At 40.3% G+C, this 26,515-nt stretch overlaps 1 protein-coding gene across 1 annotated transcript in view; it reads left to right on the top strand.

The window, feature by feature from the left end:
* Positions 1-10,005: 10,005 nt before the first annotated feature.
* Positions 10,006-26,515, top strand: part of SLC38A4 (solute carrier family 38 member 4) — a 78,013-nt gene continuing 61,503 nt past the window's right edge. Inside the window, exon 1 of the mRNA XM_075274359.1 lies at positions 10,006-10,058. The gene's annotated coding sequence lies outside the window, so the exon portion shown is untranslated. The remainder of the gene's footprint in view (positions 10,059-26,515) is intronic.

Raw genomic sequence — 26,515 nt, 5'->3', positions numbered from 1 at the left:
CCATATTAGTGCTCCATTACAGCTTAGCTCTATACAAAATGTGGCTGTAATATGTGCCCTAAATGATTTAAGAAGGTTCATAAAATTGGAAAGGTTTGCAAAATAAATCCTTAGACTAAGACTCCATGGGGCATCCCATATCAAAAAAGTGTTGCTGGAGGGGCCACACGGTGGCTCAGTGGTTAGCACTGCAGCCTTGCAGCGCTGGAGTCCTGGTGTTTAAATCCCGTCAAGGGCAAAAAAAAAAACATCTGCAAGAAGTTTGTATGTTCTCCCCATGTTTGCATGGATTTCCATCCCATATTCCAAAGACATACTGATAGTGAAAAATGTACATTGTGAGTTCTATGTGGGCTCACAATCTACATTTAAAAAAAAAAGTGTCACTGGAAAAACCATGGCTGCAATACATTGCGGTTCTTCCTGCAGCTCAGTGGATTTTCTGCTTCAATTATACCTATCGGGAAAGCGCAGGTGTTTCCGTAGGTATATGTAAGGATTGGAGTCAGGGTCAGGCAGTGCAAAGTGACACAGCTGGGAAAGCAACACTGTGCAACTAATGACAAAAGGGGTCTTAGGCCCTGCGGCTATAACTATGCTGTAATATCTGAGATGAGGCAGACCAATGCACTTCCTAATTGAAGTGCGCCTACCACGGCTCCTAACCTTCTATCCTGGCGGCTAGGATAAGGGAAGAGGAGGCCCTGAAAGTCCTAGGGACTGGAGTCACGGGGGTCACACCTAAGCAGAAAGCACAGTGTAACTGCAATGCAAAACAAAAGACTAAAACAGCATGGAACCAGGGAGGACCACAAGTCCCAGCAAGACACAGAAGAGAAGGCGAGGTCAGACGAGCAAGAGGTCGAGCCAGGAGATATAATAAAGGTACCGAATCAAAAGACAAGAGATAGTCAAAAATACAAGCCGGGTATATAACCAAGGAACAGACTGAATACAAAACAGACAGGGAAACAGACTGAGCAGGGGAACCAGGAAACCCAAAGTGAATGGCTGGCAAGGATCCATGCCTGGGTGGGGTTTAAATAGCAGCAGAAAAACACACCTGATGGCTAATGACATGGAGACTGAGAGCAAGGAAAAGATTAACCCTTAATGACCTAAGCACACCCAATAGAACTCCTAACACGTCTCCCAGCAAGGAGACCGCGGCGACTCCGTATCCTGACAGTATAATTGACATGCTGCGATTTCCAAAACTGCAACTGTTTAGGATATTGCTATTTGTCTTCTGTGTTTATTTCATAGCAAAGTGGGGATGGGATTCACTATAATTCCATCTACTTTACTGTGACTGTAAAACAACACGTTTTTTTCTGCCGTGGGAAAATTGTGGCATTTGTGCCACGTGGTGATCCAATAAATCTACAATTAGTCAGAAGTGTATGAATAAAAAAAAAACACAGTTACAGACGGTACTCTTATTAATGGGTGATAATATAAAGCTAAGGCTCCTTATTTGGCTATTTTAAAGTTGTGGTTTATTAGTTGATGCTTACTTACATTTCTTTTCTTTTTTTTTAAGAATAAGTAAGGTATCAACATTGCAATCCCGGCAGTGGTCTCTGCGAATACTCAACTACTTCCAGTCCATGTAATCCCTGTAAATAGTTGTCAGCACAGTTTAAGAAAATGAAGCAGACTGGCACAGCTGGTGAAATTACTCCCCAGCATCTGCATATCTGAATGCCCACTCAATTCAAAAGCATTGGGGCAGAAAATGAGCCTCGGGGAACACAGGCTAAATGACTTTTGTTTGTTGGCCAAAGGATTGTCCTTCTTCTATGACTTACTCTTTTTTATATAAAAACAGTAACAATGAAAGAATGAGAAAAAAAAACAAAAAAAAACAGAAATAACTCAAAGCTTAACCAAAATAGCTTCATCATGAGTAAGTAAAAAGTGAAAAACATGTTATGCCACCCAGAGTAGTCAACCCTATCATTGAGAAGTCGGCCTCAAGGTGACTTGTTTTGTGGAAAGATGAACTCTTTGCATACACCATATTTCAATGTATTTTTTGTTATGCTATTCTCAGTAACAAAGTAATTAGAGCTTTGCACAAGTCTCCTGTAGTCACATAAATAAGTATTTACCTTCACAATCCAGATACATTTCTGTTTCTGAATATTAAAATGGGATAGAATTATTTACATGCCATAGATTTTTACATTCAATACTTAACATTCTTAAGAAAGATAATTGTGTACATTAAAATTCCTTTAAGACTGTGGCCAAACAGGATAAATGTCCTTGCAGACGTCTCCCAGCTGACCTGCCCCTGGCAAACACTAGAAGAAAACAGCTGTTTATTGCCATGTTTTTAGGTGCAATTCCAAGGCAACTGACCTGAATGTAAACTTTGCATTGCAAAGAATGAAATGCAATTATTGCAATGCATGCAGAACAGGATGCAGCAGCACCTTAGATATAACTATTTTTCATTATGGTTTTGGAAATCTCAGCATGTCAATTATAACTATGGAAACGCCAGCGGTTTCCCTATAGGTAGAATGGAAGCAGAAAGTCAGTGTTTTTTCCGCATAACTTTTTTGCTGTGGCCCACTATGTGGGGCCTTTGCCTTAGAGGATATTTCATGACATTAATATTAATCACCTATTCTTAGGATAAGTCATGAAATATGAGACCAAGGGGGAGGGGTCTATCTACTGCCACCTCTGACAATCAGCTAATGGAAAAGGCCACAGAGATTATTCTGTTACAATTATGTCAGGTATCGCAACTCATCCTCATTATCATGAATGTAACTGAGCTACAGAAAGGTCAATTGACTGATGGACAACATCACATTCATAAAGAAGAGGCCCCTGTGTTGTCTCCTTCTCTTAACTAATTGTGGGATTGAGGGGTGGACATATCATTGTTATGAACTTAACTAGCTGTACAGGGACACAATAGGTCAGGTGACCCTATTATCTTAACAGCAGCTTTGTACTGTCTATTAGATTTCAGGTAAATACCTAAGCTAATTCATTTCATAGCTAATTATTACTTATGACTTGCAAGCAGGGTTCAGCGCATACTCAGTTCTGCTTCATCTCCGGTTTAGCAGTGCTGAGCGCACGGCCAGCACTGCTACACCTCGGCATAGGAATGCATTAACCAGCGTTGATTGGCCGAATGCCATACAGAGTACAGCATTTGGCCAATCAACGCTGGTTCTGCCGGAGGAGGCGGAGTCTAAGATCAGTCCACGGCAGTCTCCATTCTGGTCCGATCTTAGACTCCGCCTCCTCACAGACGAGCCTCCAGCAGAACCAGCATTGATTGGCTGAATGCTGTACTCTGTATGGCATTCGGCCAATCAACGCTGGTCAATGCATTCCTATGGGAAAAAGTCAACTCAAGCATATTGCAAGCTGACAGGGATCCCGACCAGATAGAGCCCTAAAGAGCTGTGTGAGTAACATTCCCACCTAAATAAAGGTAATCCCTAGCTAACCCTGACTGTACATCTGTCCCTGTCTCACAGTCACATAGTTCACAGTCTCATATGAACCGGATATTAAATCCACTGTTCGTATAAATTGCAGGTGACCTGAATTAGCCAGCCAATTAGTTTTTCCGATTTTTTTTTCGATGCCTCCGTTGTCGTAGTTCCTGTCCCACCTACCCTGCGCAGTTATTGGTGCAAAAAAGCACCGGGGAAGGTGGGAGGGGAATCGAATTTTTAGTGATTTTGCCACCTGGTGTTTGACTCAAATCGAACATCTCGAACAGCTTGATATCCTATTGAACATGTACTAAATCGAACGCTCTTCGCTCATCTCTAGTAGTGATTAATAAATGTATCTGGAGTAGCCCAGATTGTGGCCTTGAAGATCTGATCTAGTGGAACTTTAGCAAATTCTGCCCAGGAAGTAGATTTTGTTAAAGGGATCCTATCATTCACACACAATTTTTTCTAGGTACCACATCGGAATAGCCTTAAGAAAGGCTATTCTTCTCCTACCTTTCGTCGTCTTCTCTGCGCCGCCGTTTGCCTACAATCCCAGTTTTTCTCAGTATGCAAATTAGCTCTCTTGTAGCACTGGGGGCATCCTCAATGCTGCGAGAGGACTCTCTCCAGCACCGCCTCCATCTTCGTCAGCAGCGTCCTCTTCATCCTTTTCTTCCAGCGGTGGCTTTTAACTTCTAGGCCTTGGGCAGAGCAGACTGCGCATGCCCACAGGCCACAAGAAAATGGCCGCTTACAATACTATGCAAGCAACTATTTACAAGGAATAGGTAGTGGGAATATATCCAAAGATAAAAGGAGTAACCAGCACAGCCGTGTTCGTAATAAAATCTTCCTCTTTATTTTAGTACATGGTTCCAGATAAAAAGTATTCCATCATCACAACGTGTCACAAAGATATACATCCAGGTTGACGCGTTTCGGAATTTGTTATTCCTTTTTTATTTAATTTGGCTTCATCTCCAATATCTATATTTATAAACACTATCCTTCCACAGCGCTCCACACTAATATATGCACAGATTGGCATGGGCACTGTTTGACTGGTGAGGGAAGAGGGTCCTGCTGTTGAGGTCTCAAACATTTGAGCCTTCTGTGCTATTGATTGCTGGACCACAATTTGGGACTGTATATCTGAAGTCCCACTAGGCACCTGTCCTGATTTTTATAAGGGCGTGTTGATTTTATCTCAATGTAGTGGGTGATGTCACCTTTCTTTAAATAATACACAATAAAAGTTATATTTTATATTTTATTTAGTCCAAAGAGACCCCTGCTGTTTTTGTATATGAATTTGGTCTCCTTTCACCCTGTGTTATTTATTTGCAAAATAAACCTTTATTTCAGGCACAAAAAATGAGAAAAATAAAATATAGCCTTAACTTCAGGCAAAGCAGTAAGAAACAAAATCCTGCTCGTCTGAGCTACTAACTAATCAGAAAATGCTAACTGTATGTGTGGCTTACTTCCAGCCCCACAAATCAACCAAAAACACTGTACTGTCTCGGCAGGTTCTCAATGTCAGGACAGACCCAGGCATTCTCTCTTGCTTCCAGGATCTGCCATGAATTGCAGGCTCTTCAGCTTTTTCTGGCCCAGTAATAAGCCTAATACCCACAGCTGGAGCTGAGGCCTATTCCAGACCAACCCTGGACCACACATAAGTCAGAAACCTGAGGCTGATATAGCAGGACTCCAGCACTCTGCCTATTACCTTCTCACTATATATCTGACTATAAAACACTATAAAATAACTTTTATCTAATACACAGATTGTCCATTCATACTTCAGTGCTGACGACCAATCACCATGTTTTAGTAACAGTAAACAGCATTTGTTTAGAATTTAACGTCATGTATAACAATATGAACTTTACAGCTTAGGTTAGCACAACTATTTCCTGTGGCCTGGTTGCTGTGGTGTTCTCTATGCACAGCTTGTGGCTATTTATACAGATGATCACACAGAGAAATAACTATGTGAAAAAATATATACCGTATACAACAGGCCATGGATAAAAGAGAGAACATCTGTGATATCTAAAGGATTTGCAAGTGAGAATTAGAAAGTGAAGCTGGAGCCACGGGACCAAAACATGTGCAGCCATTGAGATCATGACCTAGTTGTCCAATAGCGAGGCCAAAATATTTACAGTCTACATACAGTATATACTGTGCTTGGAAAAGAAAAATCCCCTAAAATTAGGTATTTATAGAACTTGGCAGCACATATTAAACATATGGCAAGGTAGAGTTATAACATTTCAGTAAACATGTTGCAGATTAGGGAGGAGGTAACAAATTCTGGACACGTAACAGCCTAGATGAACCAGGTATGTTGGCGCAGTTTATAAATGACTGTAGCTCAAACCACATTCCTATTTACCGGTAGCGTGGTGAACGGCTGTTTTGTTGCATAATGAAAGTGCTTTTAAAGATAGTATGTATCAATATCCATGTTGGCACAGTTTTTGCCAGGATACCAAGCACACTCTACCTGTTTTGACCTTTAAAAACTTACCTTTGTTATTGCAATCAAAAATTTCAGTTTGCAGTTATGCTAGTAAGGCACTTTGTGCACCAGGGCATTCCCTTGCCTTCTGGTGTACCGTTTTTTGTTCTTTTCATCACCGCCCTGAGCTGCCCAAGGTGCTGAAACACCTACTGCACAAAGGCCATGGCTTCTTTTATGCAAGACTCTTAGGTCTAGCAACAGCGACACAGGACTTACCTGCTACTGACAACTTTGTCACTTGTTGTGATTGAGTTTCTCACTTCTACCCTTAGCATGTATACTTGGCAGCAGTGGTGCTGACCTCATAAAAACTCTATGAAGTACATTAACCTAGCTGCTGACTTCCTGCTTTATGCGTCTCCTCTAAAGGTTAAGAGGTTTTCCCTTAAAGGGATTCAACCATTAAAACTTTTTTTTTTTTGTGGATAAGACGTTGGAATAGCCTTTAGAAAGCCTATTCATCTCTTACCTTTAGACGTGGACTTCGCTGCGTCGTTCCTTAGAAATACCGTTTTTTACCGCTTTGCAAATGAGTTCTCTCGCACCGATGGGGGCGGGACCACCACTTCCAGAGAATTTAGCCAGCCAATTACTTTTTCCAATTTTTTTTCGATGCCTCCGTTGTCGTAGTTCCTGTCCCACCTCCCCTGCATAGTTATTGGTGCAAAAAAAGTGCCAGGGAAGGTGGGAGGGGATACGAATTTTTAGTGCGTTTGCCTCATGGTATTTGATTGTAATTGAATACCTCAAACGGCCTGATATTCGATCGAATTGATATTCGATCGAATGCCGTTCGCTCATCTCTAGTATCCGCTCATAAAAATCTTACCATTTTTGATGACAAATCAAGGTAAAAGGGGGGCAACACCGTGGCTCAGTGGTTACCACTACAGCCTTGCAGCACTGGAGTCCTGGGTTCAAATCCCGCCAGGAACAACATCTACAAGGAGTTTGTATGTTCTCCCCGTGTTTGCATGGATTTCCTCCTGTTCTACAAAGACATACTGATAGGGGAAAAAAAATGTACATTGTGATCCCTATATGGTGCTCACAATCTACATTTAAAAAAAAAAAAAGAATTCAAGGTAAAAGTGTTGCAGTGTGATCGTAGCATCAGGACAATCTGTTATGTGTCACCAGGGAGCAAAAAGTTGGGCTTAATCAATATCAGAGTCACTTGTCCAAACAAGCCCTGTATGGCCCTCAAACAGCTTTCCCTGGTGCACCCCAATTGACTCCCACCCTGACAAGGTCAGTACCCAGACTAACCCTGGAGATGTATGACCCTGCTTGTCAATATCCCTATGTCCATTTCACTACGGGAGTCCGTGGGGGATATATAGCCAATATGGCCAAAAAGTGAAACTCAGATTAATTGGTACCCAAAAGAATAGTAGAAACCCCCCATCCTGTGAGGTGATTGCAAGGGGACTGAGCTATTAATTTTGTCCAAGGAAGCCAAAATAAATGGCCTCCCTGAAAAATCAGCTGTGTGCTTCTAAACTTGCATGCTAAAGCCATTTTCAGCTAATTTGTATAACAATAAAATCCTTATTGTCAAGAAAATGCAACTGCAATGCAGAACAAGAAAGGCATCTTTGGAAAGTGTAGAGGCACCCCTAAAAGGTAAAACCATTAGTTTAATACTGATTTTACTGCTGAGAGATTCCCTTTAATCTGTTAGAAATCATGGATACAACCACGAATACAGGAACTTTCTATGGTTTGGTACTTGTCAGAAACCCGACCATGATTTAGTTATTGTGGCTGGGATATCTTCAGGAACACAGAAACAGGCAGGAACAGTGCATGTACAAGAATGTAACATACACAATGAGGATATCATACCTGGGTTTGTATCAGTCGCTAAGCCCGCTCCATCTCTCTGCCCTACCTTGGGTTTTCAAACGCCACTGGTCGTATAGCGCTACTCAATCCCTACCATACGTTACTCGACATGTGCTTAGGACCTCTCGTCTCTATAGCACCGTCCGACACCTGTTCAAGAATGATGGCCCTATGATTCCCATTTTGGGCAATCCAGACTTCTCTGCTGCCCAACGTTCCACATTTCTCTCCTACACCTGGGGCTCACCACCACTCCGCTTCCATCAGGCACTCTCTACAGCCTCTCTCCTTCCTCTATCTGCGCTGCTCCCTCCAGCTGCTGTCACCACCGCTTCCCATTGGCTATATACTCAACTGACCTGCTTCTACACCTCTATTATGCACACACATGACCTACATAGGGATCTGTTGCCATTCGAACGTCTTTCTCTCTCCTCTGTTTCTCCACCACATGGCATCTCCTTGGTATATGGTATGTTATTGGAGGAACCCGCCAATCAACTGCCAGCCTGCCAGCAGTAGTTGGGGGTTTTGTTCCCACCAGACCCGTGGTCATCTGCCTTCCGTGTGTGCCACAGGTTCTCTATCTCCCGTAAGACACAAGAAACTAACTTTAAAATCCTCTCACACTGGTATAGAGTACCTTCTGTCCTCCACAGGATTTACCCCTCCACTTCTGATCATTATTGGAGATGAAATACTGATCACTGTTTGATGGTGGGGTTGTTCTCTCGTGCACCCGTTTTGGACGGAGGTGAGACATATAATTTGTTTCGTGACTGGTATTGCCCTGGAGGACAACCCTGCCCCTCTCCTTCTCTCCATTTTATCCAGGAAATTTAAAAGGCACACCAGTAGGCTGCTTGGCTTTATGCTAGTTGCTGCTCCAATGGTTATTTCAAAACAGTGGAAATCGGCCTCCCCTCCCTCACAGGCATCCTGGTTGCAGGAACTCCTTTGTATCCATAAAATCGAAAGCCTGCTTGCTGAATTAAACAGTGATGATAGAAAGCACCGGCAAACAGGGGCAACATGGTGGCTCTGTGGTTAGCACTGCAGCCTTGCAGTGCTGGAGTCCTGGGTTTGAATTCTGCCAAGGGCAACATCTGCAAGGAGTTTGTATGTTCTCCCTGTGTTTGCGTGGATTTCCTCCCATACTCCATACTCCCATACTGATATGGAAAAAAATGTACATTGTGAGCCCTACATTGGGCTCACAATCTCCAAAAAAAAAAAAAAACTTTAAATTACTCAGCTGATTTCCAGTCCACCTTTGCTAACCTTTCTTCATGACTCCCTTAACAGTACTCCCTCTCATCCCTTATTCTTATTCTCATTTTCATAGCTACAGATAAAATAGTACAGAAAGCCATTACTTATGTTATTGCTGTATAGGGTGTACTTAGTTTTTCACAAATGACTTTTATATTTTGATTCCATCTTTGTGAAATAAATAATGAAATTTTGCAATCTGCTGCGTGATATTGCTCATTTGAAGTTTTATTCTATTCACCTGAATTTAAGAACCAGATTTTTTTTTTATTCTGTCATGATACTGTTGATTGGTGCATTTTGTAAACCAAGTCAAACACACACACACACACACATATATATATATATATATATATATATATATATATATATATATATATATTACTATTATTATTACATTTATTTATATATATTTTGTATGAAAATTTTATTGTAAATAGTTAACTATCCTATTTTCATTTCTTTTTAGAAATCCCTAGATGTTTGATTCCTTAATCCATCTTGTTCTGTAAAATCTATAAAAGTATAAATGTAAGGATACCTGAATGGCCGGAATTAATGTCATGTAATGTACGGCAGTTTAGTACATAAGCAGTTCATTGCTAATATCTGACATGTACAAATATAAATTGTAGCTGCTGGCTAATACTACCTTACGGTCAGTATACAATAGCTTCAGGAACACTCAATGCAGTCAGTATGTAAATTAAAATCCATAATATAGTCTATAATAATATCAGTCTGTTCCATGTAAATGTCTAAGATTACAGGAGGGCTCCTTTAAAAGTAGGTTCTGCCTTCTGTGAAATGTGATGCTGGGAGGCAGACCCTTTTCTCATCAGCAAAAAGCAAGTGAGTAAATGTAGAATCTCTGTGCAGACACACACAACACATTGCTGAATCTTCTGTGGACTTTACAGAACAAGGTGAGTAATCTCTATTATTTATGGTGATCATTTCTGATCAGTAATAGAAATTGTTGACCACAATAACTAATTCTATGGGAATCTTATTATGGATACATGTAATGTACTTTATATTAACAATCTTTTGACATGCAATACTATTTTTCTGCATCTTAAGTGATTTATTGTGTTTTTATAAAACACTATCCATGGGAAGATAATAGGTATTTTCTGGGTATTTATTTTCATCTCTTTTAATAGTGAATTTTAGACCTGCACGCAAAGCCTGGTGACACATATGTGACTTTTTTCTTTTTATCGGTGTCATACTTATAATTTGGAAAGTCTTCTCATGTACACTACAACACACTTGTTGAACCTTGACATGTATGAACTGTAACAACGTGAGGGACTACTGGGATAACAACATGAACAGGAGGTTTGGCACTAGAGTTACACAAGCTGTAATAATTCATCTTCTTCTCGCACATTATGGTCAGTCATCTGTAATATTATAGAAGTGACCCAGATTATATGTCCTGGATGCACCTCTCTTCAGGGAACAACCTTGGCACAGTGAAGCACAGCATGCCCTGGAAATTTAGCAGGTCTGCTGCTGATACTTTGCCCTAGTTGATACTATGCTTTGGTAACATCCTGTCTGTCAGCACTTTAAAATCATTACTGGGAATACTTTACAAGTATGTCACGTGTGGTACCATCAACATAGACGTGGTGTCCTAAAAAGCCCAACTATTCAGTGGATGTAGTTTCATTCTATTTCCAATGAAATTTCAAGTATGCTGCAGAACGCAGATGTAGAAGAGCTGAATTTGTCATTCAACAGTCTTATTTGTGCAACTTGATAACAAAGTATTAACTTGCTGCTGAATGGTGAACTACAGACCATACACTTTAATATCATGACACATACACATATAACAAGCTCAGTCTTAGTTATTAAACATATTACTTGTTAATTCTGCAAAAAACTTAAAACATACTTTTAGGGACATACTGTATACTTAAAGGAGTAAGTCATCTTTATAAGGCTGTATGCACGCAAATGTGTGCTCTGTTGGTGTGCTAGCCATGTATTGCATAGCTAGCACACGGAGCCATTCATCTCTTAGGACCTCATACACACACCAATATATTATTGTAGGTTCATGTATGCAGCAGTGAGCCTGGGCCAGAGCAGAGGACAGGTCCACTAGATGAAGTGGATGGGTTTGTGGAAGTACGGGGGGCACATGTTTTCCACAGACTGGTCATATGTACACAATCATGAGCATGAAGCGTTATATTGATGGTCTCGCCTTAAAATAATCCATCAATATTAGATATATGGGATCTAACAGCTGGGACTTCCACAGATCAGATTATCAAATCAGCGTGGCCACACTACTCACACTTTGTACAATATATAGAGGCAACTTTAGGTACTGCAGTGCTGTCCTACAGAATTAAAGTGAACTTGTTACCAGCAGGCATCATATTGCAGGGCGGATATAGCAGAGCACATTGATGTATAAGTGGGGAAATATTCAGTATAATATAGATTCTTCCTTTGCTATAAAGTCAGGCAGCTATCTCTGTAGTCACAGTCATAGAGAGGAGACTGTTATACTAAATCTTTGCCTATCATATCAGTCTGCTCAGCTCCTTCTGGTCTATAACATGATGCCTGCACATTACACTGCCATTTCCTGGTGACAGGTTTGCTGTGAGTGAAATACTGCTGAAGTACTAAACTTTCTGCCACAGTACAGTACACTGTACAGTGAGTATACAGTCATGTAAACATTTACCGGACCTATGCTGTTCCTGAGCAGCTGATCTGCAGGGGTCCTGGCTGTCAGAACCTTCTAGATCTAATATTGATGGCCTTTAGGATAGACCATCAATATGAGAGGGACAGACCCAACAGGCAGCGGTGATACAAGCAGAGGCTCTTGTGGACTGTAGGAAAATATTATAAATTGGGTTTACCCATGGAGCACTTGCAGGTTGATTTACATATCCATAAAAAGATGATCATCTCTGTATTATATCATCGCTTTGTGATCTCAAAAGTATGTTTCTACTTGTAATAAAGGTCCCTACACAGCACTATTAATAGTTTGGACAACATTTTGGATGCACATAAAGATCGCAGTTAAAAAATCAATATTGTATAGTCATAACCTCATTATCAAAATTCTGTTTCGTATCTGTCCTTCCTTAAACAGTGGGATAGTATTGAGGACTATAGCATTGTCTATCCACCTTTCTGTCCACGTAGTCTTAGGCTCCATTCACATCTGCATTTGGGTTTCCATTCAGGGAGTCCACTTGCAGGACTTTTCTCTCTGCATGTTTTGTGCGGAAACCACACGGACCCCATTATAGTCTATAGGGTTTGCATGTTTTCCCAGGTAACCACTTTTTAATGAATATAGGTTTCCATTTGGGGGGGTCCCCAAACAGAAACCCGGACGCAGATGTGAATGGGGCCTTACATGTCATTTCAGGTCTTTGGAAAGCTGGGTGGCAATTCCCTTAGATTCTAAATGAGAATCTAACAGTGTTATCTGTGTTATCTGAGCACTTCTCCAAAACAAACTACTGAAGAGTTCATGTTATAAGTGGTAATTCCCTTTCTTACAATGAAGTGTGATGGCATTTTCATTTCCTATATTTTCTGGTGACATGATCTATTTATATGTGTAAGAACACTTTGGGTATCAATCTTTTCATGACAGAATTGGAAACATAATTTATCAATGTATGGCTATATTCTAGATCACCATATACCAGCAGATATGTGTATACAGGGTTTTATTGTTTCCCTTCAGTTCTGTGTATGACAAATAATGGATTTTAAATTCATAAATTTTCTGTGGAGCCATAACCAAATCTTATGTGTTTTACAAGTGACTCTACAGATATAGAGATGAACACACATGTTTCCTGTGCATATATAATATTGAGACCCCCTTTCTATCCAACTATTAATTTAATAAACACAGATTCCCTATAGATTTGTATAAAATCCTCACTAGAGCACAAATCCCGCAGTAATTGTCAGCCAGACTAATACTATAGCCTTCTGTATGCCGCCTAGTATGGGGCCATTGTTATTCATTTTTCTAGGTGAATGTTCCACTGTTTCTCCAGAGCAGCTGCACAAGTCGCATCAGTGTATGACGCCCCCCAGTGGTTTGTTCTTGCTTTTCTAATTGCTATACATGCAATACAGATGTAGAGAAGGTAAAACTATTAAATAAGCAATGCTTAGTTTGCCATTTAGCACTTATTATAAAGTCATATAACTTCTTGAAGGGGGTGCTTACTCAATGACTATACTTTGGCACTTATATCTTCCTGAAAATGTTTGTCTTTTTCTAGTAGTCCTACTGATGTATACAAACAGGGGTAGTACATGTATGGCAGGCTCTTTAGACAAGAACAAATATTTAGGGCTCATAGATTACCATCACAGCTATGACCTGCTCATATAGCAGTTATGACCTGTCTCATAAAGCCTGCATCTCACTGCCATGGTATACTAAGTCTTGGCCCTGCCAGGCCCTTGTAAACCATTTATGTCTTAAAAGAGAGGTAGACAACCTTTGGAACACCAAATGTAGTGAAACTACAACTCTCAGCATGTAAGCTTGTAGTGTTGTACATAGAAGTGAATGAAGCATGCTGGAGTTGTGGAGTGCTAAAGGTTGGCTGACCCTAGCCTAAAATACAAATGCATGGAATTTTATTACTATTTAGTATTTATCCTTTAAGTTTGGATGAATGAATAATAGTAATATCTCCTCTGTGAATTTACAGCTAAAGCTGACAATATACATTCTTAGGAAGTTCAGCTACTAACCCCTAGGCCTCATAGGACTGCTGGCACAGCACATTGTACATTGTGTTATGTCAATCATAGCTGTCTTGCTAACTTCTAGGACTAGCCATGTAGCTTATCTCTGCGCTTACACTAGGATATGCTGAACTATTTATATGTATTATGTAATACTATTTATATGTCTTATGTATTATTTATATGTATTTATGTCAGTGTTAGATTGAGCGTTTCTCCAATGTGAGACTTCTTCACCTTGTCTCCTATCTTAGAGCTTAGAGGGTTTGGAATGTTCTTTACAAAACAGTAGAAGGGAGGTGGCTAGGGGGCACAACCCCACCTTTCGGCGTTGCTAAAAAAAAAATTGATCAAATGCTGAACATAAGTAAAAGATTTATTTTCCAAGTACAAAAGTGAATCTATCCACAAACCTTCCAATTATTTGTCGTCACTGTATTTGTACATTTCTGCTATGTCAGGAATAATAAACATAATGATGTGACATTTGAATGGAATGATACACAGCAATGTCACTGAAAATAAGTACTGAATAATGCAAAGTGATAGAAGGGATATTGCATAGTGATGTGGCAGAAATGACAAAACTAAAATTGTATACCAGCTATGATGCCTTCGCTAAAGGCAAAGGTTCACAGTGATGTCACAGGACAAATATTATATATACAAGTAAGAAGGATAATGAACACAATTATGTTAGGCTTGGTTCACATCTGCGTTCTATATCCGTTCGTGGAGTCCACTTGGGGATCCCCGAATGGATTACAGAACGCATTAAAAAGCAGTGAGCAATGAAAGCACATTCATATACTCTTGCTTTCTGAATATATACTCATTTTAGAGCATTTCTTTTATACATGTGTGGTATTCAGCTCTGCTGAAGTATTTGCAAGGAAAAGGGAGAACATGGCTTTAGAAGGTATTTGTTTAAACATGTATTAAAGTTTCATACATACCTCTGTAATATAGAAATAAGCTTCAGTGCTGTGTAGATACTTGCTTTACCCTTAAGTGTATGAGTGAGAATCATCTGTATTGTCCAGTAAATTTTCAAGGTCTATATGGTGGCATAGCAAGCTACTGCTTCTTAGTATGGACAAATGGGCAGTACATATGCCATTGGTGTTCTGTATTGTCCTATATTATATGGCCATTCTTACCCAATAGCAATGCTTCTACAGTGCATAATACAGCTGTGTACATGAACTATACAGGGCTTCTAGGAAAAGTCTGTATTGTTAATAATGGTTAATATCTAGTTTTATTATCTTACAATGAAGAGATGTCTACAGTTGTTTAGATAATATATTTAAATTAATTACTAAGGGTACGTTCACACTATCGTTATTATAAAGGTAAATCGTTATTATAAGAAAAGAAGACTGACACTTTCTTCCATCATGTTTATTATTTTTCACAATAGAAGAAAAGGTCTTGCATACAATGTATATTAAATAACGGAAGTGTTAACGCACCCTTACTCCGTCTTGCTTCATACTGTGCATCATCCATAGAAATACTCAGGACCTTGATATATACATTTACATTTAATACAATTTGTAGAGTGTTATATGCTTTAAGTTGGTTGGTCCAAATTTTAATGTTCTCTCCTATCCACAAAATAGGTTATAACCTGCTGATCATGAAGTCTGGATCTAGAAGTTAATTAATTGCACATTATTCCCATTTTGTGGTTAGGAGATAATATTAAAACTTGGATCAACCATCAGGGTTGAGGAGGTTAAAATCATTCCCAGGCAGTGGTGCCTTTCAAGGTCCAGTGGGCTTATATTTCAAAGGAGGACATTGGAACTATAAAACTATAATATTTCACACGTACAGCCTAAATCACTAACTTTTCAGATGATTTAGTCTTATTTCATAGAGCACATGATTCTGGTCCAAAATGTAATGTACATTAATTAAAAATGTGTCTGCTTTCTGCCTGAAAAACCTCTCTAAAGTGCCAGTCACTAGGTGTCTCCCTTCTAGCTAATTTACAGTTCATTCCCTGTTGTTAGGCAAGGTTCATCAATAGATACATTAGATAAGCAGGACAGGATCACAGTGAGTGAAGAGGCAGGTTTTTTTCTCTCTTCACACAATGATTGGAGAGGGGAGGGGCTGATTCTCCTCAGTCTCCACATATAGGTCTGCAAAGTGTTGCTTTGTGCAAAGGACTTTACATATCTACAGTACTTCTGTCTGCTTGTGTGATTACAGCTGGGATATTATTAGTTAGTTTTTTTTCCTGTACGTAACCTGCCTGCCTGTATGTATTTGCCGCAGCCCAGCTCGAGTGAACTGGAGGATGGGAGTAGTAGTAGTGGATTCCGTTCCACCAACCACTCTCCCCTGCTCAGCTCTTAGACTAGACACCGATGAGCGGGACCTGCTATGCAAATGGTGGTAGTAGCTTCCCAGGGCACTTCCAATTTGGAGAGAGGTCCTCTCTCCTCTGAGCTGATGTGATGGTGTTTGAAAGGACCCTGATGTTAATGTAGGAATGGCTCATGAAACAGCAGGTCAGCTGAAACAGATTTAAAGATTACTTAGCAACTGTAAACCCTGAACCATGCAGCTTCCAAATGGGGGTAGTAGTCTCTTATTGTTAAGTTCTCCCAGCCTTGGTCTTGAAGGGTGCCCGGTGATGAGAAGGCTCTAGTGAGGTACTCCACTCCAACAAGTCTATCTCCACACTTCAGCTATCTCCAGTAGAAGATACTGGGATCTGTACTTATAGGCATTCCCATCTTTGGACCAAATCCTGATGAAGGGACAAGTTCCCGAAACATTAACAGTGCACCGCACAATGAAAAATTTGGAATGCCGTCACATAATAGTTTTTTTTGTAGCTAAATACCAGCCGAATACGGGCATACATTACTGACAGCCACGGCATAGCACAACTCAGCTCCAGCAGCAAGGGCTTAGTGACACTTCACGATACTCCACTACAGAAGTTGCAGCTGCGATATATCGGAGTTTAGATCGTGGTGCTACATAGATCGTATGATGGCACACTGAGGCAGAGTGTTTGGTAACACAACAAGTGGGGATAAATACTTACCGCAGGGTGGGTTATTAGAGGTGATATCAGTATTCAACAGCTGGGTAGCAGCTTAACCCATTAACCTAATATTCCCCACAAGCCGCAGTGTGCATATATACAGATACGAGCTGAGTATAGAGCAGGTAAGAAAACATACAATTAAGCTGCCTGAGCTCATGTGCACTATCGCCAATGATTTACTCTGATAGCAGCTGCTAGGAGGGAGATCGCACTTATAGAGGAGCATGCAAATTCATCTTGAATAGGAGCTGTGTAGTTGTGCATATGCCGAATGAAAGTTAAATCCAGTATTATGGCAAGGTTCCTTTAAAAATGGCTTTCATGGTTCGGTAGTGAACTAATGCTGCTAATATCTTACATCACCTACTGACGTATCACATAGGTGATAGGAGATATATTATTATAGGACAATAGAACTATTGGTGCAATAAAAAGAGGGATGAAAAATTAAACAAGACAGATCATACGTGCACCTAGAACAATTTGTGTTCAGATATTTGTCCATCACACTTTTGCACTATTTTAAATAGTAATTTCTTAAAATTTATGTTTTAGCTCACACAATTTATGTTTTGATACATTGTGAACATTAGCGAGAGTAACCTCATTACCCTCTTTGGTGTTGTACACCCAAACTATCCTAAATCATGCAAAGTTATTTGAAGAAAAAACTGTGTAGCAAAAAGTGGAAAAATTAGCCCGTTTTGACTTGTAGGTGCTACAAACTTGTTATTTGGGAAACAAATTTGTGGCTGTGAGTCACTTGAAATTTGATGAAGAATTGGCCACCAATAATGATCCTTTTATGGGGCCGAATGTGAAATCAAAATGGATGTGGCACCAACAGTGTGCTATAGAGGAATGTGAATAACCAGTCCACAGGGCATGTCTGACTGAGAGCTGGTAGCTGTGGCAACATGAGTGCCGATGCAGCACACAATTATATGATGGACTATGCTGCAGGATATGACTGGCAGAGTGTTGGTAGTGGTGGTAGCTGTAACATCCAGTAAAGTATGGATTAATATGATGGACCAGGCAATAAGACATGTCTGACTAAGGGATGGCATTGGAAGTAGCTGTGGCCACATGAATGGAGCTATGACATGGAATAAAATGATGGACATGGCCGCAAGACCTGTCTGGCTGAGTGGTGACACTGGTGATAGTTGTAGCAACATAAGGGACACTGCAGCATGGAATAATTTGATGGACCAGGCCACAAGACACAGTGATTCTCAGGAATTACAACAATCCTTTGCTATAACTTTATTATTTTGCCATTCAGAGAGTCATATAAAGGCTTCATGTTTGCGGGACAAATTTTTCTTCATAATGAAACCATTTATTATTTTCTACAATGTACTGGGAAGCTGGAAAAAAATTCAAAATTGGATGGAATTGGAGAAAAAGTGCGTTTGTGTGACTTTCTTCCGGGCTTCATTTTTAAGGCTTCCACTGTGCAGCTTAAAAGACATGTCACCTGTATTCTATGTTTTGGTGCGATTCCATGGATATCAAATTTATATAGTTTTATTTATACTTTAACCTATTTACAAAAATCCAAAACTTTGCAACATAAACATTTCGCTTAAAGTTGCCATATTCTGACACCTGTAACTTTCATGTATTTCTGTCTACAGGGATGCATAGGGTGTCTTTTTTTGTAGGGCCAGGTGTATTTTTTAGTTATACCATTTAGGGCAATGTCTATTTCTTTGATCATTTTTATTGCAATACTTAAATACTTTCTGGACCAATGATGGTATTTATGTTTCATGCATTCGCCTACCTATGAATGGCCATAATGTTTTTAATAAGTTTTAATCTTCTAAATAAAGATTTTTAATTATTTTTTAAAAATATATGTGGGTTGAGTGTCTTTTTGGCATACAACTTTTCTTATTTCAATATTTAAATACCCAACAACTGTACTATTACAGCATATGCCGGAAAGCAACTAAATAACATATTTTATTAGATATGAACAGGTGGAAAAACCCTTAAAGAGGACCTTTCACCATTTTTCACACAGGCAGTTCTATATACTGCCAGAAAGCTGACAGTGCGCTGAGTTCAGCGCACTGTCGGCTTTCCCGATCTGTGCCCGGTGTGAAGAGCTTACGGCCCGGTACCGTAGCTCTTCTATGGTCAGAAGGGCGTTTCTGACAGTTAGCCAGAGACGTCCTTCTGCCTCGCGGCACCAATCGCGCTGTGCAGTGTGAGCGGGGAGGAACTCCCCCCTCCCTCCCTGATAATGCTCGTCTATGGACGAGTACTGCGAGCAGAGGGAGGGGGGAGTTCCTCCCCGCTCCACAGCACAGCGCGATTGGCGCCGCGAGGCAGAAGGACGTCTCTGGCTAACAGTCAGAAACGCCCTTCTGACCATAGAAGAGCTACGGTACCGGGCCGTAAGCTCTTCACACCGGGCACAGATCGGGAAAGCCGACAGTGTGCTGAACTCAGCGCACTGTCAGCTTTCCGGCAGTATATAGAACTGCCTGTGTGAAAAATGGTGAAAGGTCCTCTTTAACAAAAGATTTGTAACTAGCAGGAACTGCAGGTCAGTACAAAGCATGCTTAAAGGGAGTCTATCATTGGCTATATCGTTTTTTTTTTAAATAAGAATATCTTTACATAGCCTTTAGAAAGGCTATTCTAGGCATACCTGTCATCAATTGATCCTCGCAGCCATTTTTTTATTAACCCACTTATGCTAAATACTCTTCAGGGAGCAGTGGAAGCTGGACACTTTCTCACTGTTCCCTGAGCACCACAGCATCATCAGCCGCCTTCGTTTCTCACTGCCCCCTTCTTTACAGACAATCTCTCCTTCTACACCTGTTCACTGCTTCCAGAGCAGCTAGTCACGTACAGCACATGAGCAAGATTTTAATTGCACTGTACTTGACTAGCTGCTCTGAAGGAAGAGTGAAGAGGTGTAGAAGGAGGGATAGTCTGTAAAGAAGGTGATAAGGCTTCCGGTGCTCCGTGAAGAGTAATTTGCATATCAAGAAAAACGGGTTAATTAAAAAAAATGGCTGCAAGGATCAATGAATGAAAGTTATGCGTAGAATAGCCTTTCTAAAGGCTATGTAAAGATATGCTTAATTAAAAAAATGATACAGCCAATGATAGACTCCCTTTAAATACTCTGTATACAGTAGCACAGATAAGTTCTCTCACTCCCGTCCATGATTTCTATCACTAATCTGCCTATAATTGCTTATACCTAACTAAATTCTTCTCTTATTCCTAACAATTGCTTTCAATTATAAGCTTTTCAGAACTGAGTGCTCTGTATGACCCTACACTTTATCCACCATTACTGTAATGACTCATGTTCCAGGTTACAGCACCTTATATAGTGTATATGACATCAGCACTGTAAGGTGTCTGCCTATCACTGTCTATTGGCTAAGAGGCTGTCAGCTGATGTCAGGTGGTGCTAGAATGTTACACAATGACTCATACACAAGCTCTCTTCTGCATTTTCCTGATTAACGCATGGTGGCAGTCATTTTTATTCGTCTGAGACTAATCGCCATTTGTTCAATTGTGTTAAAAAAACTAACAATTTGGAATATTCGGTTCAAACACAGCTCACGACAAATCATTTCATCCATCTCTAGTTATTAGTCTGTTTTCACACACATTTAGCATCAGTTTCTGTTGATCGTAAAACTGATTAAACTTATGTTCATAATATGATGTGAACAGCCCTTAAGATTACAACATTTTTTGTAACTTTTTTTTAAAAAACTTGCTAAATTTCTCCATTGTCTTTCAATTTTTACCACTTTCAAGATATTTGTAAGAAAACATTCTTGCTTACATTCAGTGGATGCAAATAACAGAATTGAGATACCTTTGTATGTAAGGGTTTAGTTACCGTTCTGAGGAATTCAAGGAGACAGAATACTAGGGAAAGTTGTAGAAGATCTCATTGATACAGTGATCAATAAGTCATTTGCAGTGTTCTTTGAAGGTGTAAAATACCTGGAAAAGATATGGAATTAGCTATTGTGTGCCTTATCAGCTAAATGTCATTTTCTGGTTAGTGCACTGCTGACAACTTTGTGCTTGTGCTGCAGAAAACCCTTGGATGAAAACACCATATGTCTCCGCATCCCTGGGAAAAGGAAATCAGATACAAGCAGTAACATACATTGTTCTATTAATACCAGGAGACCACCTTATATTTAAGGTTTATAGTCTCCTTTTTTTACATCAAAAATTGTATTATTTGGTTCTACAACTAAAGGGAAAACCATACAAGACAGTATAACAATGGAGGAAAGACAATCGCTGTTGCAATGGGCCTGGGGAGGAAAGGTGAACGGGGGGAGATGAAATAGAAGGGAGCCTTCACACGGAGTAATGCCAGGCTCAATGTGTGCTTCTTTTTACTGCCGTAGAAATGCGAGGGTAGCGTTCACGTTGCGTTTACGCATCGTTTTTTTACTATGATCGTATACTCGGCGTTTGCGGCCGCGAAAACGCAGCCGCAAACGCCGCGTATACGCTCATAGTAAACAAATGTAAATGCTACCCTCGCATTTCTACGGCAGTAAAAAGAAGCACACATCGAGCCCAGAGTTACTCTGTGTGAAGGCTCCCGAAGAGGAGGGAGAGAAACAGTAACAAAATACACTGACAGAAAAAAAAAACCTGGGGAATGGTAGAATAAGGAGAGGGGTTGCTCCTGACCCAGAATTGCCCTACATAATGCATGAGAATCATTTACAGTAAAACAATAGAACTGTAGTATCGAGCATGAAAGAGAAATAAGAACAGGATCATGGAGGCAAGGTGGAGACTCTGGGAGAGGGGGTATAAAATGAGGTTTAGAAGAAGAGTAATAGAAGACATTCCACAACTGCCAAACTTTCTGGTGAGTACTGTCATCTTGCCGGAGAGCCGCCACCAGGTCCTCCATCCCTCTTATATGTAAGATCTCTTGTAGCCAATTTGTTGTTGACAGGGATGAAGTAGACTTCTGGCAACGGGGAATGACAGACCTGGCCACGATCAGCATAAAACCAACTAATTCCCGAATATGTTTTTGTATTTTGCGTGAGAAAATAGAAAGGAGAAGAGGGGCTGGGTTGTCCTTTAGTTACCCCAGTGACTTCCTTAATGATCCTGCAAACCTCTTGTCAAAATGGGTGATGGGGGATAGTCCCACCAGACATGTAACATTGTGCCCAGTACTGAGGAGCAACCAACACCAACACCAACACTGGGCAGATACCATTGGGAAAATGCTATGGAAGACAAAAGGGACTCTGTACCACCTTGAAAGGATCTTGTAGTTAGTCTAATAATCCCCTTTATATATAGTATACCGGGTGAACAAAATTATTTTCTAAACTGGCTATTTATTAAGAATGTCCTATAGCGCAGTTCCTCAGGATGTACAATTAATACATCATATTTATACCTAAAGTCCAGAGAGATTGAGATTGCATAACTGCTTTTTCGGGGTTAGCTTTCAAGTGTCTCCACCACATGCACAATTTATAGTAGTCACACAAACAAAGACAGAATTGAGAGAGGAGATGGGAAGAAGTGAGTAGATAAAAGGAGATATTTGCATATGTTTCTTGGTGTTATGTATGTATATATTTGTATACATGCTCCATGTCTCGACTCCAACCAGTCATTGCAATTGTATCTCACAGAAGAACAGACAATATAATCGATGTCATTGTTTTGAGATAACAACTGAAATTGAGAGAGAACCCCTATGCAATAACTGTGCTGAATTTACAAAAGATAATATTTGAAAGATTATTTTACACAGTTTGAACATTTTAGTGTTGTCATCTCTACAGTAGCCAATGTTAAGTGTCTGTTGTGACTAGTCCTGAGATGTGACCACTGTGACTGATTCAGTTACATGGATAGTGAAATCATCACTGTGTTTGGATTACTATTGCTGCCTCTATTATAGGGACATTTCCAACATGGGTTTCAATTCTAGTGGATGAATGTTTCTGTTACTCCTATTGAGCAGGTTAAAACATTTAAAAACAGGAGATGGCACTCCCAAAGAGCAGTATAGTTTTATAACTAGTAAAAATCCTTGCCCCAACAATGGGAAATCACCTTAATAGATGTGCTAGGATAGACTTTATTAGAAGGCCCTATCAGAATTTGTACTCGTCAGCTGACCCGACCAGTGTTGGACTGGTGCAACCTTCCAGGTATACGCCAAACTTCTCAGAAGGGCAAATTAGGTAAGACCTTTCCCTGATAAAAATATATTATCTTACCAAGGCATTGTTACAGTGGACATCACTGGGAAAAATATTGGGTAATACACTTGCATAATATGATGCACTAGTTTTACAAGTAAGCAAAGATATCACTGGTACGAGTTCATGAGCAGGACTAACACATTTAGTAAAACAAAATAATAGCTACTAGAGATGAGCGAGTAGTATTTGATCGAGTAGGTATTCGATAGAATACTATGGTATTCAAAATACTCGTACTCATTCGAATACTACTCCTATTCGCAGTAAAGATTCAATTCAGAACCAGCATTGATTGGCCGAATGCTATAGCATTCGGCCAATCAATGCTGGTTCTGCAGGACGAGTAAGTTCACATTAGCGCTTGCCTCCCATCCGGAAGGAGTCCGCAGGAAGACCCCTCCCCCCCAACGGAATATCAGCGTGACTGCAAGCGCTGTGCAGTTAAAGCGCACGGACCCGTTATAGTCTATGGGGTCCGTGCGCTTTAACTGCACAGCCCTCCTCCTAAACACTCTCCTCCTGCTACTCATGGATTTGGTGATTCTCCTTTAGTCGAATAGTGGTTTCCCCTGAAATGAGCTTTTTTTCCCATAGACTGTAATGGGATTCGATATTCGATCGAGTAGTCGAATATTGAGGCTCTACTCGAAACGAATCTCGAATATTTCACTACTCGCTCATCTCTAATAACTACATTTTTATGTAGAAAAGAACAAAAAAATTATGTTTGTCAATAAAAAGTCTTAATATTTGAACAATTGATGTGCCCATACTAGGGCAGAGCGAGAAATCAAAAAGTTACCAAAATCATAAGTTGGACCAATTAATTGTTGTGAACTTGGTCACATTGTTTATTTCAATTAATTTGCACCCATGCCATCCTGTCTCACACTGCCATTGGCTAAAGGATATGTCACTAACTGTATACTGATAATGTGAATAATGGAAAACAAAATTCAGTGACGTAGCACGGCATATAAATAGGCATACAAATGTTCTGAAATAATCATTCAGTAATCTGAATCAAGGTAAGGTAAAATGTTCAATTAATGATGATTTTGATTTGGATCTTAATTGCTTAGCCCTAGTTTACAGCAACCTGAACTACAGAGTTATCATAATATTTAACCTACATGGTGAATACCCTAAAAAATAATAATGAAACATTGAAAAAAAATTTTGGTCTCACCCAACACAAAATGGAATAAAAAGCACTTAAAAAAGTGACTTACTGACTTGTATTGGAATAAGCTTAGGTCTCTTGAGCTGCATGGTGATGCAAAAGAATAGGTTTTATTTTTCAACAGACATAAAACTTAATAAAAGGTACTGTTGCAGGTGTACGTGGACCATGAAGGGTTCCTCTGCAATACACAGAAAAACACCTGCATAATAAATAGTACATGATAGGTAGTGGTCTGTTACCGTTTAGCTTCCTTTGTGCTTAGGATGTTTAAGGCCCAGTTCTGCATTTGGGGATTCTGTCTCATCTCCATATGAAAAATGCAAAGAGAAAAGCGCTGCAAACAGCATGTTTCTGTCCGCATTTTTCGTGCGGAAACCAAGTAGAAACCACACGGACCCCATTATAGCCTATGGGGTCTGCCGGTTTCCTAAAGTAACCAAGTTTTTATGCAAATTAGGTTTCTGTTCAGGGTGTCCCCAAGTGGATCCCCAAATGGAAACCCATGCGCAGATGTGAACCGGACCTAAGTTATAACATGTCTCTGCATTCATAAAAGAAAGTAATTTGTAGACAAGGTGAAATGCCTAGTGATGCCGTGAAAGTGGATTCTTTAAATTAAGGTTAAATAACATTTTCATTCATATAAATAAATGGTTATCTGAAGAATAGAGGACTTCTTGTGTAGCAAAAAGGTATCACAGTTTATGATGACAAGGTAATGTGAAGGAAAAATGAAAAATAAGAATGTAACAGTTGGATTAAAACTGCTAACCAAACTGAAAACAGAATCCCCTTTCCATGTAGTCTAATACTTAAATGACCTGGGGGGGGGGGGGAGAAGGGACAAAACACCAAAATGTTGAATATAAGAGATCACACGACACATACATATATGGAGCAGACATGTATGGTGTGAGGGGAGGGAAGAGGTGGAGAAAATAAATGTATCACACACCAGGGAGGGGTGTCTGGGAGATGATGGAGTGAAGGAGTATCAAGCACAGGGCCAACCAACACGGCAAACAGGGGAGTGCAGGAGGACCAGTTACCTAGTCACGAAATATCCATGACATCCAGGGTGTGAGTCATAGGAGTTAGGGTTAGAAAAGTTGCCCAACACCAACAGCTCCTCCATACGCATGATGAAATTCAACACTTCCACCCATTGTACCCTAGAGGGGGTGTCTGGGATTACCATATACAAGGAATGATATGGTGCACTGTGATCAAGACGTGTCTAAGTAAACCCTTCTCTACAGCTCACAAGCAGGGGCCTGTGAATTAGTATTTGTCTGTTGTAAGGATGAATATTAGAAGTTTTATAATCCAGTGGTAATGGAGTTCATGGTCCAGGTGGAAGTGTTTGTAGGCGCGAGAGGGAATGTTCTTACTGAACCACACTGTTCTCTGCAAATGTGACACCTGTTACAGATAGAAGACAAGGCCTGAGACAATTCCTACTACCACATAGCATTATTTTAGTAATACAGACAAATGTTGCTAATCCCTCCATTCTGATGCACCATGTGTTAACATTATAAACCGTTGACTGCAATGTAGACTTTAACTATTTCACATCTGTCTGTTACTTTGAGGAAAAGGCAAACATTTGTCAGCAATAGTTAATATGTAGAGATGAGCGAACAGTGTTCTATCGAACTCATGTTCGATCGGATATTAGGCTGTTCGGCATGTTCGAATCGAATCGAACACCGCGTGGTAAAGTGCGCCATTACTCGATTCCCCTCCCACCTTCCCTGGCGCCTTTTTTGCTCCAATAACAGCGCAGGGTAGGTGGGACAGGAACTACGACACCGGTGACGTTGAAAAAAGTAGGCAAAACCCATTGGCTGCCGAAAACATGTGACCTCTAATTTAAAAGAACAGCGCCGCCCAGGTTCGCGTCATTCTGAGCTTGCAATTCACCGAGGACGGAGGTTTCCGTCCAGCTAGCTAGGGCTTAGATTCTGGGTAGGCAGGGACAGGCTAGGATAGGAAGGAGAAGACAACCAACAGCTCTTGTAAGAGCTAAATTCCAGGGAGAAGCTTGTCAGTGTAACGTGGCACTGACGGGCTCAATCGCCGCAACCC

Source organism: Leptodactylus fuscus, chromosome 5 (assembly GCF_031893055.1).
Source record: "Leptodactylus fuscus isolate aLepFus1 chromosome 5, aLepFus1.hap2, whole genome shotgun sequence".
Taxonomy (NCBI): Eukaryota; Metazoa; Chordata; class Amphibia; order Anura; family Leptodactylidae; genus Leptodactylus; species Leptodactylus fuscus.
This window is presented reverse-complemented; position numbering and strand designations above follow the sequence as displayed.